At 45.1% G+C, this 14,987-nt stretch overlaps 1 pseudogene; it reads left to right on the forward strand.

The window, feature by feature from the left end:
• The first annotated feature begins 9,062 nt into the window (after positions 1 to 9,062).
• On the forward strand, positions 9,063 to 12,369 carry LOC112067790 (immunoglobulin heavy constant mu-like; annotated as a pseudogene).
• Positions 12,370 to 14,987: the final 2,618 nt, after the last annotated feature.

A 14,987-nucleotide genomic window follows, 5' to 3' on the forward strand; every position in this document is an offset into this window, starting at 1 on the left:
GAATCTCAGCCCTCCGCGGAGCGAAACTTGACGGGGGGGACGGAGTTGCTGTGCTGTTGTCAGAGCTCTGGAAGGTGTTGGAGGACATGGCTTCGAAGGGCGGCCCCAACACCCTCTTTTCATCTGGGACTGACCACCGTAATCTTAGAGTACATTCGGCGCAGGAAGGGAGACTAGAACCCTCGTCAGCAAGGCGGCCATGTTTTTCACTGCCCATTTAGGGGTTACGCATCTCCTACTACTACCAGGCTCCCCGAAACACCTTAAAGGCAGACCACTGTCCCGAATATATCTGATCACGGCAGGAGCGGCGCTGCCATCGATCCTGCAGCCCATCCTCCCGGGCTTCTTGTTCTAGTGGCACCTGTTTAGGTGGGAGGTGCGGACGCAGTACAGCTTGAGGCCGCAGCCAATCGCCGATGTATGAGCCTAGCTCCACCACACGTGATATCCAGCGGACGCGGCGCTGTACGTGTGGAGGTTAGAACAGGCTAATTTGGCATAGGCACACGTACCCCCTCCTCTGTCACCGCGGGATTGGTCTAGGACGGTGCGATGTCTTCAGTGGAGTACTGGTGGCTCCCACTTTAGCCAAAGGACGTGAGTGGTTATGTGTCCTTCCTGCTCAGTGTTCGCTCAGTGCAAGGCTCCTAGGCAACCTGCCCAGAGGGAAGTACAACCCTCCCGTTCCACAAGCGGCCATTGGTCACACCTTGTTTCGGTTTGGAGCTTCTTGACGATCATGCACCGACGGGACACCACGATCCTGGTCCGTTTGGATCGGCTTTTCTAAGTCCTGTTGTCTCCTCCCTTTGCCCGGTCTCACCTACCAGCCCTACAGGCGGCGGAGGCCCTCTTTACTCAGTTTCTTCCGACTACGGGTGCCTGTGACTATTGTTTTGATGGGTTCCCAGTTCACGTCCAAGGGTGTGGAAAGCGATTCTCATGAACGTTTGGGTCCTCGGTCAGCCTTCACCTCCGGTTTCACCCCGGAGTAATGGGCAGTGGAAGACGGTGAACCAGGATCGTGGGTTGGTTTCTGCAGGTTCCGTATGCCAGGTGTGCACAGGTGAGTGGCGAATTTACATCCCGTGGGCAGAGATGGCCCAGCGATTCACTCCGCCCACTCCTCTACGAACCTGTCCCCTCCCAATGTTTTTGGGTTTATCAGCCGGGTCCTCGTACCTGGCACATCAGAGCCAGACCGAGGCTCTGTGGAGGACGATTTGGGTTGAGACGCTCCAAGAGAATAACTCGGCGAGGCCGCCCACGGGTACCGTTCAACGGGTCGAGGGCGGCGAAGGGGCCAGTGCCCGACCTCCACCGCAGCGAGGGCCCCGTTAGTACACACCGGGGGACGGGTTCCGGCTCTCGACCGAAACCTGCCCCCCACCTGCGCTGCCGAGCTGAGCGGTCCAGCCCGGTTTGTGGGGCCAGTCAACAGTTCCTGAGGAGAAATAAACGGGTGTGTTATAGTTACAGCTCCCCCCTTATACCGATTAACCCCGTTTTCATTGTGCTCTCCTCAGGCCTGCGGTGGCTGGGCCGCTTCAAGAAGATCGAAGTGCGGGAGATCCCTTCCGCCCCCCTGGTACACGGGCGGGCGCTGGCGTATGCAGGTCGGCTCCATACTGACTCGAGGGCGATCGCGGTGGGGGTCATTCGAGTACCTTCGTGGACTGGGACGGAGATACGGTACCGGAGAGAGATGACTGGGTGCCGGTGGAGACGTACATGGAATCATCCTATGCTAAAGGAGTTTCACGCCTTCCATGCCGGGATCGCCCTGCGCCTCGTCCTCCGGGTCGTCTCTCGGAGGCGGCGTCGTCGCCGCTGCGGAGCCGCGCATGTCAGGGGAGGGGGTGTACTGTCAGGACTTCTACCGAAGTAACCACCTCTCCAGGTTCGGGCGGCGCTCGCCGCTCAGGCGTCGAACCGGTTAGCTGAGCCGCCACCGATCCCTTTTTCACTTTTCCTGTGTTTTTTTGTCTGTGTTCATTTTCAACCTGGTTTCAATTGGTTTATTTCTGTGTGTATATAGGGCACCTGTTACCTGCCTTATTTCGTGCGGGATTAAGCTTGTGGGGGTTGTTGCGCTCGTTTATGGTTGATATTTCTTGTTCTCGTTATTACGCACGTGTAGTTTATTTTCGGAACTGAGTTTGTTCCTCCGTGCGTTTGGCAGAGTTTCGGTTTTGTTTTACTGATCTCCTCTGTGAACTGTGGGACCTTATATAGAGGGATCTGTGCCAATTTTGTATTGGTGGACTATGAATATATAATTATTATATTAAACACGCTTCTCAGTATCCCTGCTCTCCTGCGCCTGACTCCTACACCTCTCACCGAGACGCACCTTATCACAAAGTCAGTTAAGAACAAATTCTTATTTACAATGATGGCATAGGAACAGTGGGTTAACTGCCTTGTTCAGGGGAAGAATGACAGATTTTTACATTGTCAGCTCAGGGATTCAATCTAGCAACCTTTCGGTTACTGGCCCAACGCTCTAACCACTAGGGTACATGCAGCCCCAATGTCTAGCGGTTAGAGCGTTGGGCCAGTAACCAAAAGGTTGCTGGTTCGAAATACCCGAGCTGACAAGGTGAAACACCTGTCGTTGTGTCCTTGAGCAAGGTACTTAACCCTAATTTGCTCCAGTGGCTGACCCTGTAGGTAGGCCATCATTGTAAATAAGAATTTGTTCTTAACTGACTTGCCTAGTTAAAAAATGGTTAAATAAAACATGTAATAATTTGAATAGCAAAACGTTCACAAGCATTGCCATACATTTGTTTTTACAATAATAATTTGATTCATACAGTATAGGATTACCAATAATAAGAAATCAATGTTTAACCCAAAAGGGTTTTGTCTCCCAGAAGTGTAGTGTGAAAAACAGACACATTATTTCATAATTTCCCCCCATTTTGCACAAATATTCACAGTCCTTTATACCTGATTATCCTCATTATTCAAATGTTATTTAACTCTCTCTCTCTCTACCAGTCCCTTATATAAACAGTCTCTATATGATTTTTCAAGTACATCCCTCAGTCCTGGATAGCAGAGAAAAGCAGCTTCCACCAGTTCAGCTTCTACTAATAACATGTTACGTCATGTTTCAGCATGATAATGCACAGCCCCATGTCGCAAGGATCTGTACACAATTCCTGGAATGTCCCAGTTCTTCCAGGGCCTGCATCCCCACCATACATGTCACCTATTGAGCATATTTGGGATGCTCTGGGATGCTCGTGTACGACAGCGTGTTCCAGTTCCCACCAATATCCATCAAGTTCGCACAGCCATTGGAAAGGAGTTGGACAACATTCCACAGGCCTCACCAACTCTATGCGAAGGAGATGTGTCGCGCTGCATGAGGCAAATGGTGGTCACACCAGATACTGATCCCTACCTTTTTTATGGTATCTCTGACCAACAGATGATTATCTGTATTCCCAGTCATGAACTCTTCCTAATTCTTTTTTTTCAATTGACTGATTTCCTTACATGTCCTACAACCTATCAGAGATTATGCAGCATGAACTGACATGTTGTCCACCCAATCAAAGGATCAGAGAATGAATCTAGTACTGAAAGCATAAGATACAGATAGCTAGCACTGCAGTGCATACAATGTGGTGAGTAGTTGACTCAAAGAAAGAGAAAGACAATATTTTAACAGTTTTGCACAACTTGATAACTTCCAAAATGAAAAGCAAGAAAGAGAATTGCGGGAATAATTATATGTACAACGAGCAAAGTGATCATGCTGTGTTTATAAGGCTGGTATGAAAGTGAACTGTGTTTGTGTGTTATCAGGGGTGTTTTCATTCCACATATTCTGTTGAAAAACTTTTCTTAAATGGAAGCAAACGGAACGAAACAGGGATAAACATACCTGAATTTGTCCAATAGAAACTCTCATTTGTAACTGTTGGACTAATGATTACACACTAGATCAGCTAGATGCAGGCAAGAGTGTTCAAGGCGGTATTGAATGTGTCACCTTGGTTACACAAAATTATCAGGATTAATGTTCACATTGTAAACGTTAATTTATCGGCTAGGTTGTAGCAACCTCATGATGGGTACAGAGAAAATTTGAGTATCATAAACCTATCGATGTTACATTGAGGTGGGTATATGGAATATTACATTCATCCAATATGTCTTAAGATGGTGAGGAAAGCACTTTTAAAGAACAACCAGGCATCCTCTACTGACGGGATGAGGTCAATATCCTTCCAGCATACCCGGGCCAGGTCGATTAGAAAGGCCTGCTCACAGAAGTGTTTTAGGGAGCGCTTGACAGTGATGAGGGGTGGTCATTTGACCACGGATCCTGTTTGAAAACAGCAGAGATGTATTTAGATGGCAGGTTGGTCAGGATGATATCTATGAGGGTGCCAATGTTTACGGATTTGGGGTTGTACCTGGTAGGTTCCTTGATAATTTGAGTGAGATTGAGGGCATCTAGCTTAGATTGTAGGATGGCCGGGGTGTTAAGCATATCCCAATTTAGGTCACCTAGCAGTACGAACTCTGACGATAGACGGGGGCAATCAATTCAAATATGGTGTCCAGGGCACAGCTGGGAGCTGAGGGGGGTCTATAACAAGCGGCAAGAGTGAGGGACTTATTTATGAAGAGATGGATCTTTAAAAGTAGAAACTCAAACCTGGATAGTATGACAGAATTATGCAGGCCATCTCTACAGTAGATTGCAATTCCGCCCCCTTTAGCAGTTCTGTCTTGATGGAAAATGTTGCAATTGGGGATGGAAATTTCAGTTTTTGGTGGCCTTCCTAAGCCAGGATTCAGACACGGCTAGGACATCAGCGTTGGCGGAGTGTGCTAAAGCACTGAATAAAGCAAACTCTGGGACAGAGTAGGAGGCAGTTCACTATGGGCACGCAATTCATCCAAAAGTGAAAATGCTGCCCCCTATCCCTAAAAAGTTAACAGTCTGATGGCCTTGAGATAGAAGCTGTTTTTCAGTCTCTCGGTCCCAGCTTTGATGCACCTGTACTGACCTTACCTTCTGGATGATAGCGGGGTGAAGAGGCAGTGGCTCTGGTGGTTGATGTCCTTGATGATCTTTTTGGCCTTCCTGTGACATCGGGTGCTGTAGGTGTCCTGGATGGCAGGTAGTAATGCGTTGGGAAAACCGCACCACCCTCTGGAGAGCCTTACGGTTGCGGGCGGTGCAGTTGCCGTACCAGGCGGTGATATAGCCCGACAGGATGCTTTCAATTGTGCATCTGTAAAAATGTGTGAGGGTTTTAGGTGACAAGCCAAATTTCTTTAGCCTCCTGAGGTTGAAGAGGCTCTGTTGTGCCTTCTTCACCACACTGTCTGTGTGGGTGGTCCATTTCAGTTTGTCAGTGATGTGTACGCCAAGGAACTTGAAGCTTTCCACCTTCTACACTGTTGTCCCGTCGATGTAGATAAGGGGGCGCACCCTCTGCTGTTTCCTGAAGTCCACAATCATCTCCTTTGTTTTGTTGATGTTGAGTGAGAGGATGTCTTCCAGGCACCACACCCCCAGAGCCTTCACCTCCTCCCTGTAGGCTCGTTAGTCTCGTCATCGTTGGTAATCAGGCCTACTACTGTTGTGTCGTCTGCAAACTTGATGATTGTGTTGGAGGCTTGCTTGGCCACACAGTCATGGGAGAGCAGGGAGTACAGGAGAGTGCTGAGCACGCAACCTTGTGGGGCCCCAGTGTTGAGGATCAGCGGAGTGGAGGTGATGTTTCCTAACTTCACCACCTGGGGGCGGCCCGTCAGGAAGTACAGGACCCAGTTGCACAGGGCAGGGTTCAGACCCAGGCCCTCGAGCTTAATTATGGACTGTACTATGGTGTTGAATGCTGAGCTATAGTCAATTAACACCATTCTTACATTGGTATTACTCTTGTCCAGATGGGATAGGGCAGTGTTAAGAGTGATGGCGATTGCATCGTCTGTGGATCTATTGGGGCGGTAAGCAAATTGAAGTGGGTCTAGGGTGGCAGGTAAGGTAGAGGTGATATGCTCCTTGACTAGTCTCTCAAAGCACTTCAAGATGACAGATGTGAGAGCTACGGGGCGATAATCATTAAGTTCAGTTACCTTTGCATTCTTCGGTACAGGACCAATGGTGGCCATCTTGAAGCATGTGGGGACAGCAGAGAGATTGAATATCCTCGTAAACACACCAGCCTGCTGTCACTGTGAGAGTCAGTGATTCTGATCTCAGTCACCGTTAACATAAATCCCATGACCCCACCAACACTAGGAGTGTGTAGACACATACTCTTAATTATAACCATATAATATAAATGATTACTTGAAAAACATAAAATATAGATGACAACCTGTCAAGATAACTGTATGAATATCCTCATGAAACTTTAACCGAAAACCTTACAGCCATTCAAAGTGAGTTGATAATGGCAAATAACCCCAAACAGGATCCATAACATATGCAGTCATTCAGTCAAATGAATGATCAATCTTTAGAAGCTAAAACCATTTAGGCCTATTTGATAATGTCTTTCAATTTGGTGAGTTTATTTATTTATTTAAATGAAACTTGAAATTTAAATGAAATTAGTTCAATATTGAATACAGAACCATGAAGGTCAATAATGTTAAAGTATAGATGGAACAAGTATAGATGGAACAAGTTGAGATGGAACAAATATAGATGGAATAAAAATAGATTTCTTCCATCTATACTTGGAATTGTATTGATCCCAATAGATTATGTCATCCTGTGTTGTTCTGAGAAACAATGCTGCCAATATCAACCCTGAAAGAACTTCTCTCCCTCTCAGTCTCTAGTTAAGCCTCTAGAGGGCGGGCTATGCAAAGTCTTCTTCCCCTTCATCCCTTTATAATCAGACACTCAGTTCTGGCCTTCCCATTATAGGTATATTGGACTGACATTACAGCGAGCCCTGCACTAACTATCACTGGACAATGGAACTGATGACTGTCTGGAGTTTAGTTGTCATGGTGATGTGCATACACAGTAAGTAAGCATTATATTGTGACTGAAGAATGTCTGAGTATAACGGTTAAGATCAAAATCAATGTTTATACCAGATCTTCAAATTAATGTTGAAACGTTTTTGTTTTGCAGGTGTATGTTGTGATATCAAGCTGGATCAGTCTCCTTCTCAGGTGAAAAGACCTGAAGACACTGTTAAATTGTCATGTAAAACTTCTGGGTTTAAAATGACAAGCTTCTACATGCACTGGATAAGGCAGAAACCAGGCAAAGCTCTGGAGTGGATTGGGGGAGTTAACTCTGGTTCAACAGATGCACCAGACTACTCAGAATCCCTGAAAGGACAGTTCACTCTGACTGAGGACGTCTCCATAAACACACAGTTCTTAGAGGTCAAGAGTCTGAGATCAGAGGACTCTGCTGTTTATTATTGTGCCCGAGAGACACACTGACTGAAGCTGGTGGAGCAGCTGTACAAAAACCCCCCCTAACCACATGGATAGCTGATATACTACTTCCTCTCTTTGTGTCACACTAGAATAAAACTGAGTATCATTACTGTAAATAATACAACAACAATATCACAAAGCACTATACTATAAAAGAGATCAGCCTCTAACATTCCAACTATCTCTTGCCCAGTCAGGTCAAGCATTCTTGTTGTTACATGAACAAGTATTTAAAGGCCCATTGCAGTCAAAAACGTGATATTCTTGTGTTTTATATACACTGCTCAAAAAAATTAAGGGAACACTTAAACAACACAATGTAACTCCAAGTCAATCACACTTCTGTGAAATCAAACTGTCCACTTAGGAAGCAACACTGATTGACAATAAATTTCACATGCTGTTGTGCAAATGGAATAGACAAAAGGTGAAAATTATAGGCAATTAGCAAGACACCCCCAATAAAGGAGTGATTCTGCAGGTGGTGACCACAGACCACTTCTCAGTTCCTATGCTTCCTGGCTGATGTTTGGGTGGTCCCACTTATTTGAATGCTGGCGGTGCTCTCACTCTAGTGGTAGCAGAGACGGAGTCTACAACCCCACACAAAGTGGCTCAGGTAGTGCAGCTCATCCAGGATGGCACATCAATGCGAGGCGTGGCAAGAAGGTTTGCTGTGTCTGTCAGCGTAGTGTCCAGAGCATGGAGGCGCTACCAGGAGACAGGCCAGTACATCAGGAGACGTGGAGGAGGCGTAGGAGGGCAACAACCCAGCAGCAGGGACCGCTACCTCCGCCTTTGTGCAAGAGTAGCCACTGCCAGAGCCCTGCAAAATGACCTCCAGCAGGCCACTGGATCCAGCAGGCCAACCAATCACAGTATGGTTCTTAACAGTGACAGTCAATGCAAAACTCTGAGCTCTTCCACCACTACTTATCTCACTACAGAGTGGAGAAGAGGGACTGAAGCTCTGACTAGACTGAGGAACAGAGACACACCATAACTACTAATTGTTCATCATGACACGTACTATTGTGGTTTTATTGATGACAATAGGCTTGACAGGTGAATACTTCTAGACATATTTTATTTGTAAAAGAATGATAGCTGATATTTTGAGTTAAGGTATTTTACCTGATGATACTTTGTCTCAACAGGTGTTCAGGGTCAGACACTGACAGTCTGGACCAGTGGTTAAAAAGCCTGGAGAATCCCACCAACTGACCTGTACAACCTCTGGGTTCACATTCAGTAGCTACTGGTTGGTCTGGATCAGACAGGCTCATGGGAAAGGACTCGAGTGGGTTCCCATTATAATATTTAATAGTGCTGAAATCTACTACTCCCAGTCAGTTCAGGGTCAGTTCACGATCTCCAGAGACAACAGCAAGCAGCAGGTGTATCTCCAGATGAACAGTCTGAAGACTGAAGACTCTGCGGTTTATTATTGTGGCAGAGACACAGTGACACAAGAGGCTGCAGCAACATACACAAACTAGTCAGCACTGTCCACTCTCTGACGACCAACTCCATGGAACTAAATGGTGCCTTATAGTGCCAGATTAAAAGAAAAAGTAGTTCTCAGGTTATAACTGTGTAGTGACCATTTTACCATGGTAATTCCTAGTAGTTACCTGGTCATTTTGTACATTCAAATAAAGTGTTACCTTTCTTTCTTTCTTTCTTGCAGCAGCCACAGCCCCCCTACTCTATTCCCTCTTATGAACTGTGGAACCGCTTCTAACAATGTCTACAGCATCGGTTGTCTCGCTACCGGCTTTTCACCTTCCTCACTCACATTCAAGTGGAAAGATGCCAGCGGGAGTCTGCTGACGGACTTCGTCCAGTACCCGGCAGTCCAGAGTGGGGGAGCCTACACAGGAGTCAGTCAGCTCCGTGTGGCTAAGAATGACTGGGAAAACTCAAAGTCTTTTAATTGTTCTGTGGAACATCCTGGAGGTGGAAAGACAGCATTCATCAATAGACCAGGTAAGATCTGGTCATTATATTGTATTTTTTTATGAAGTTGGTTCTATTTTTCTAAAGATTGCATTTTAATGTTTGTGATGTAAACTATTTATGTTTAGAAAACCTGATTATAAAATGATACTTGGTGTTTACCCTGGATGTCTTATTTCAATAAGGGGTTAAACTAACATGCAGACATTTTTTTTACCTCCCGCTACACAGTCCCAAAGTCTCCAACAGTGTCTTTGCTGTCGGGGCCCATTGGCACCACCCAGTACCTGATGTGTATGATTGAAGATTTCACCCCAAATAAAGTCACTGTCACCTGGAAGAAGAATGGCATGGAGGTGGAGGGCCAGATCACTACTGTAGGCAAACAGCCGTCAGGCCTCTACTCAGGCAGCAGTCTGCTGAAGGTCAACAACACTGACTGGAACAACAAGGTCAAGTACAGCTGTGTGGTGCAGCACCAGGGACCACCCACCATCAAGACAATCTCCAAAACAGGTCTGTACATAGGAGAAGACTGTACTACAATAGATGTCATGCTCACATACAGTATATCTATTATTTAGTGTAGTTTCTCATCAGGAACATTAACATGTCCTGCTTTCACATTGCTGCTCTCCCTTTCAGAACCACTGACGGTGACTCTGAACCCACCGCGTGTGAGAGATGTGTTCTTGTACAACCAAGCAGTGCTGGACTGTGTCATCAGTGGTACAGACCAGGACACAGTGTCTGGTACCACTATCACATGGCAGGTCAACGGACAGGCCAAGACGAGTGGCATCGATCTGAAAGATATTGACTCAAAGGGCAACCTGAACAGCAGGGTCAGTACTCTGACCATAGACCAGAAGGACTGGACCAAAGTGAACAAAGTCCAGTGTTCTGTCATGAAGAGTGGTGAAGACAAACCGGTCATTCAGGAACTCAGCTTCACCAAAGGAAGTAGGTCACTGAGACATCTCAATGTGATTGTGAAAAGTGGTCACCTACTCTAGTATCTGGAGAGGAAGGCACAGGATGTGCAGACTTTTGCTCCAGCCCAGCGCTAACACACCTGAGTCAGCAAATCAACTAATCATTAACTAATCATCACCTTTGCTTAGTTGAATCAGGTGTGTTAGTGCTGGACTAGAACAGAAACCTGCACACCCCCGTGTTGCTCCAGAACCAGGTAAGGACCACTAGGTTGATTTTATACTAATATTCACATACTGGTTTTCATATGTACCTACACATCCATGAGTGTAACGTTTCTCCTTCAAATCAATCCTCTTGCAGGTGAAGCCCCTTCAGTGTCCGTCCACCTTCTCCCGGAGAAAGACACCAGGGAGGAGGAGGATGTGACTCTGGTGTGCCTGGTGGTCTGCCCGTCTCTCTGTGACGTCTACATCATGTGGCAGGTGAACAGCAGCCAGTACCAGGAGGGGTCACCAGCCCTCCTCAGAAAACCCCGGAAGGCAGGTACTCTGTCACCAGCGTCTTCACCACCACTAAGAAGGAGTGGGAGGGAAACTCGGTTTTCACATGCGCCGTCAGGACTCGGCTCGGACAACAATACCACACCTCAGGGGAGGAATGTGTCAAAGTCCATGGGTAACTCATGTGAAGACAAGTGATTATAACCTGTGTGTGTTGTGTCATTGTGTTCCTTATTGACTCCTCTGTGGGTCAGAATAGCCAATTACTAGTCCCCTGTTGTTTGATGTCATTGTTGTTGTCCTTGAGTTAAAGTTAACATGTTAGTGTGTCATTGTTTTTGTTGACTGTAAACGTGTAATATTGTCTTAATGTGAATTTGTCCAGTCTACTGTGTTAAAAGATTTATGTCCTATTGCACAGTCTTGTGTTGCCTTTGTTGTCCTTTGTCATTGTTCAATGTGTCTTCCTAATGTGGAGGCTGGCTATAAAACAATACCGCATATAGATCACATGGTTTGGTGTTCGTATATCAATTACTTCAAGTCTTAGAAAAATATACTGGTCTATTGTACATATAAAAAACTGAATGCAGACAATTGTTTTGTCATGAAAAGACAACATCACTGAATAGCTACATAGTAGTGACTAATACTCACGTAAGGTCATGGATGTACTATTTAGTGTAAAGGTGTAGCTTGACATAATGTGAGTGGGTGTGCATGTTCATTATTAGGCCAAGTCTGCACAGCTCAGTTGCATGTGTTCTTTCGTGTGTTGATGTGTGTGTCTGTGTGTGTCCATATAATTTGAGCTCATGTAGCTCAAATTACGATAAATACTAATACAGGTGTACAATACACATGAACACATGAATATACAGACACCACACACACACACGCAGAAACAAGTGTATGTCCGTTCCTCACCACCTGTCTCCCTGTTCTCAGAGAACATCCTACTGACTGAGCCTGAGGCGGGCTTCGCTCTGAGCTGCACGGACAACGTTGAGGATGAGTTCAGCAGCCTGTGGTCCACCACCACCTCCTTCTTTATCATCCTCTTCCTTCTCTCCCTCACCTACAGCACAGTACTCAGCCTGGTCAAGGTACTGACACCGCTTATTTATTGTGATTGTAGACTTCTGATGAAGGCCATTGGCAGCTGAAACGTCACAATTTGAAATAAAAAAGTGTTTGTTTGTTTATTGTCTGTTTATTGTAATAACCTGTATCTGTCTCTGCCTCTTTTCAGATGAAGCAGTGAAGAACACATAATGGACTGTAGAGATAGATGTGTCTAGATTAGAAAGATAATGGTCTGAGATGGTTGTGGCGTACAGTAGTGTTCTTTAGTAATAATGTTATGTATATATCCAATACATTATTGATTATGATTGATTAGTATTGTTGTTCTCAATATTATACAAGCATTGTGGTGATATGTTATTTTTCATTCATTGATTTCTATTGTACAGTATCTTTAAATATTAAGTGTATCCTGTGAAGTCTGTGTCCTTTTTCATTTAATAAAATCTAACTTTTAGCTAGTCATTGTCATTTTACTGACACATCCACTGGATGCTAATGCTGGGAGAAGGACACATCCTCTCATCTCTCTTTCTCTACACTCCCATCTCATTCAGATATTCACAGCATTAGTTTGACCTCCTCCCCTGCTCAACTCAAACCTCCTGGAGAGCCAGTGACACTATCTTGCCAAGTCTCTGGCTATGCCCTGACAGACTATGGTACAGCTTGGATACGATATCAGCCAGGGAAAACACTGGAGTGGATTGGGATCATCTGGAGTGGTGGATCCATCAACTCTGGAGCCTCTTTTAAGAGCAGATTCACCATCTCCAGAGACAGTAGTAATGTACTGTACTTAGACATCACCAGTCTGCAGGCTGAGGACACAGCTGTGTATTATTGTACAAAAACTGGAGGCACAGTGCAACAGCTCAGTGGAAGACCTGTACAAAAGCATCATACATACTAATATTCAACAAATACACAGCAAGTTGGGCATAGGTTTTTTCAGTTTAAAAGTTGTGGTGTTGATTTCTAAATGATGTGACTCTAAATGGCACACTCCATCGTCATAAATGCAACACTCCCATAGTTAATTTAACACTGATGAATACACCATTCTTTTGTTGATAAGGGTAAAATATTAGGATTTCTAAAAAAAATTGTCCTATGGCTGTTTTTCTAAACATACTATGTCCCATCCCATAAGTGAAGCGTGAAAAGTTCACAGGGTTCACAGAGGGTTTTCTGAAATTCCTAATTGCTATCGGCTCCCGAGTGGCGCAGCGGTCTAAGGAACTGCATTTCAGTGCTAGAGGTGTCACTACAGACCCTGGTTTGATTCCAGGCTATATCACAATCCGGCCGTGATTGGGAGTCCCATAGGCGGTGCACAATTGGCCAGGCTATGCTTCCATAGCTTTAAAATAGCACTACTTCTGAAATTGTTTGATATGATGATGTTTCTTAACAGGTGTACACTGTGGTCTGGACCTCACCCAGCCAAGTTCAATGGTTATTCATCCTGGAGAGTCTTTGGTAATCACCTGTAAGGTCTCTGGGTATTCTCTGACTGGTAGCACCAACCTCTATGGAGTATCATGCGTCCGACAGCCTGAAGTCATTATACCAGAGTGGGTTGGGAACATCTACTGTATCACGATGCAGGCACAGCTTACAAAGATTCTCTGAAACACAAGTTCAGCTTGACAAGAGACACTTTGAGAGGCACAGTGACTTTAATAGGACAGAGTCTGCAGACTGATGACACAGCTGTCTATTACTGTTCACATTACCACAGTGATACAAACAAGCCCAAAACCTGTACAAAAATCTAAACAGCCATGAGGAGATAACAAACTCAATCATATTGTATTTCCCCCACCAGAAATACCATTCATAGATGTTTAAACTGAAAAAAACTATGCCCAACTTGCTGTGTATTTGTTGAATATTAGTATGTATGATGCTTTTGTACAGGTCTTCCACTGAGCTGTTGCACTGTGCCTCCAGTTTTTTTGTTAAAACACAAAAGTAATGCTCAAATCATTCCTCTGTACATTTCACTCTACGTGATGTGTTGTATCTTATTTGCTCTACAAGATGTGCCAATTCTCAAGGAAATTCAGAGTTCATACTAGCTAGTTATAGTTAACAATCAATACTTCAATTTAAATGTAATCATTACATTCTGACACTGATTCTGTGTATAACATGTCACAATGATACACGTCACTTCCTCCTTTTTATGACTCTTTCACTTCATGCAAAGCAACTCTCCTCTCTTGTATGAAGAGGAATATCTCTCCCGCTTTCACTTAGCAAGTGCAGTTACCATCAGCTCAGCTTCAACACAAATCATGTTCCCTGCATCTCTGCTGTTGGTGCTGGCAGCTGTATGCTGTGAGTTTTGGGGGACTGGTACATCAACATTGGTGTACTAGGGAGTAATAGAGTTTTGGAAATGTTTCACAGATGTGTTCTGTCAGACTGAACTCACACAACCAGGCTCTATGACCCTGTAGCCTGAACAGCCTCTGACCCTCTCGTGTAAGGCTTCTAGGTATTCTTTAACCAGCACCAGTTACTGTACAGGGGTGAATCACCAACTTGCAGGAACAGCACTGGAGTGGATCGGATTAATTTGTCACGATGGTAGCACATATTACAGTGATAAACTGAAAAACAAGTTCAGTATCTCCAGAGACATGTCCAGCAGCACAATGACTTTAACAGGACAGAGTCTGCAGACTGAAGACACAGCTGTGTATTATTGTGCTCGCTATCCACACTGATACAAACCAACACAGGACCTGTACAAAAACTCCAACACATTCATATGAATATAAAGCTATCCAAACACTAATGTCATGACGTTGCCTGCGTGGGTATAGCAAACCCCATCCCCCTCTCCCTGCCTCCACTCCTTCAACCCATGCTGTGATCACAGAGAGATGTCGTAAATTCCTGAGAATCTCCCCACCACAAACAGTATTAAGACAGAGGGTAAACTTTCAGGACAAAGGAATTCTCTTCCACCTTACAGAACTTGAGGTACGAACATATTTCATATTCCTGCACAAGTAGGAATGATCGGTGAAGGTCCAGCTA

This window comes from Salvelinus sp. IW2-2015, linkage group LG23, assembly GCF_002910315.2.
Source record: "Salvelinus sp. IW2-2015 linkage group LG23, ASM291031v2, whole genome shotgun sequence".
Classification (NCBI taxonomy): domain Eukaryota; kingdom Metazoa; phylum Chordata; class Actinopteri; order Salmoniformes; family Salmonidae; genus Salvelinus; species Salvelinus sp. IW2-2015.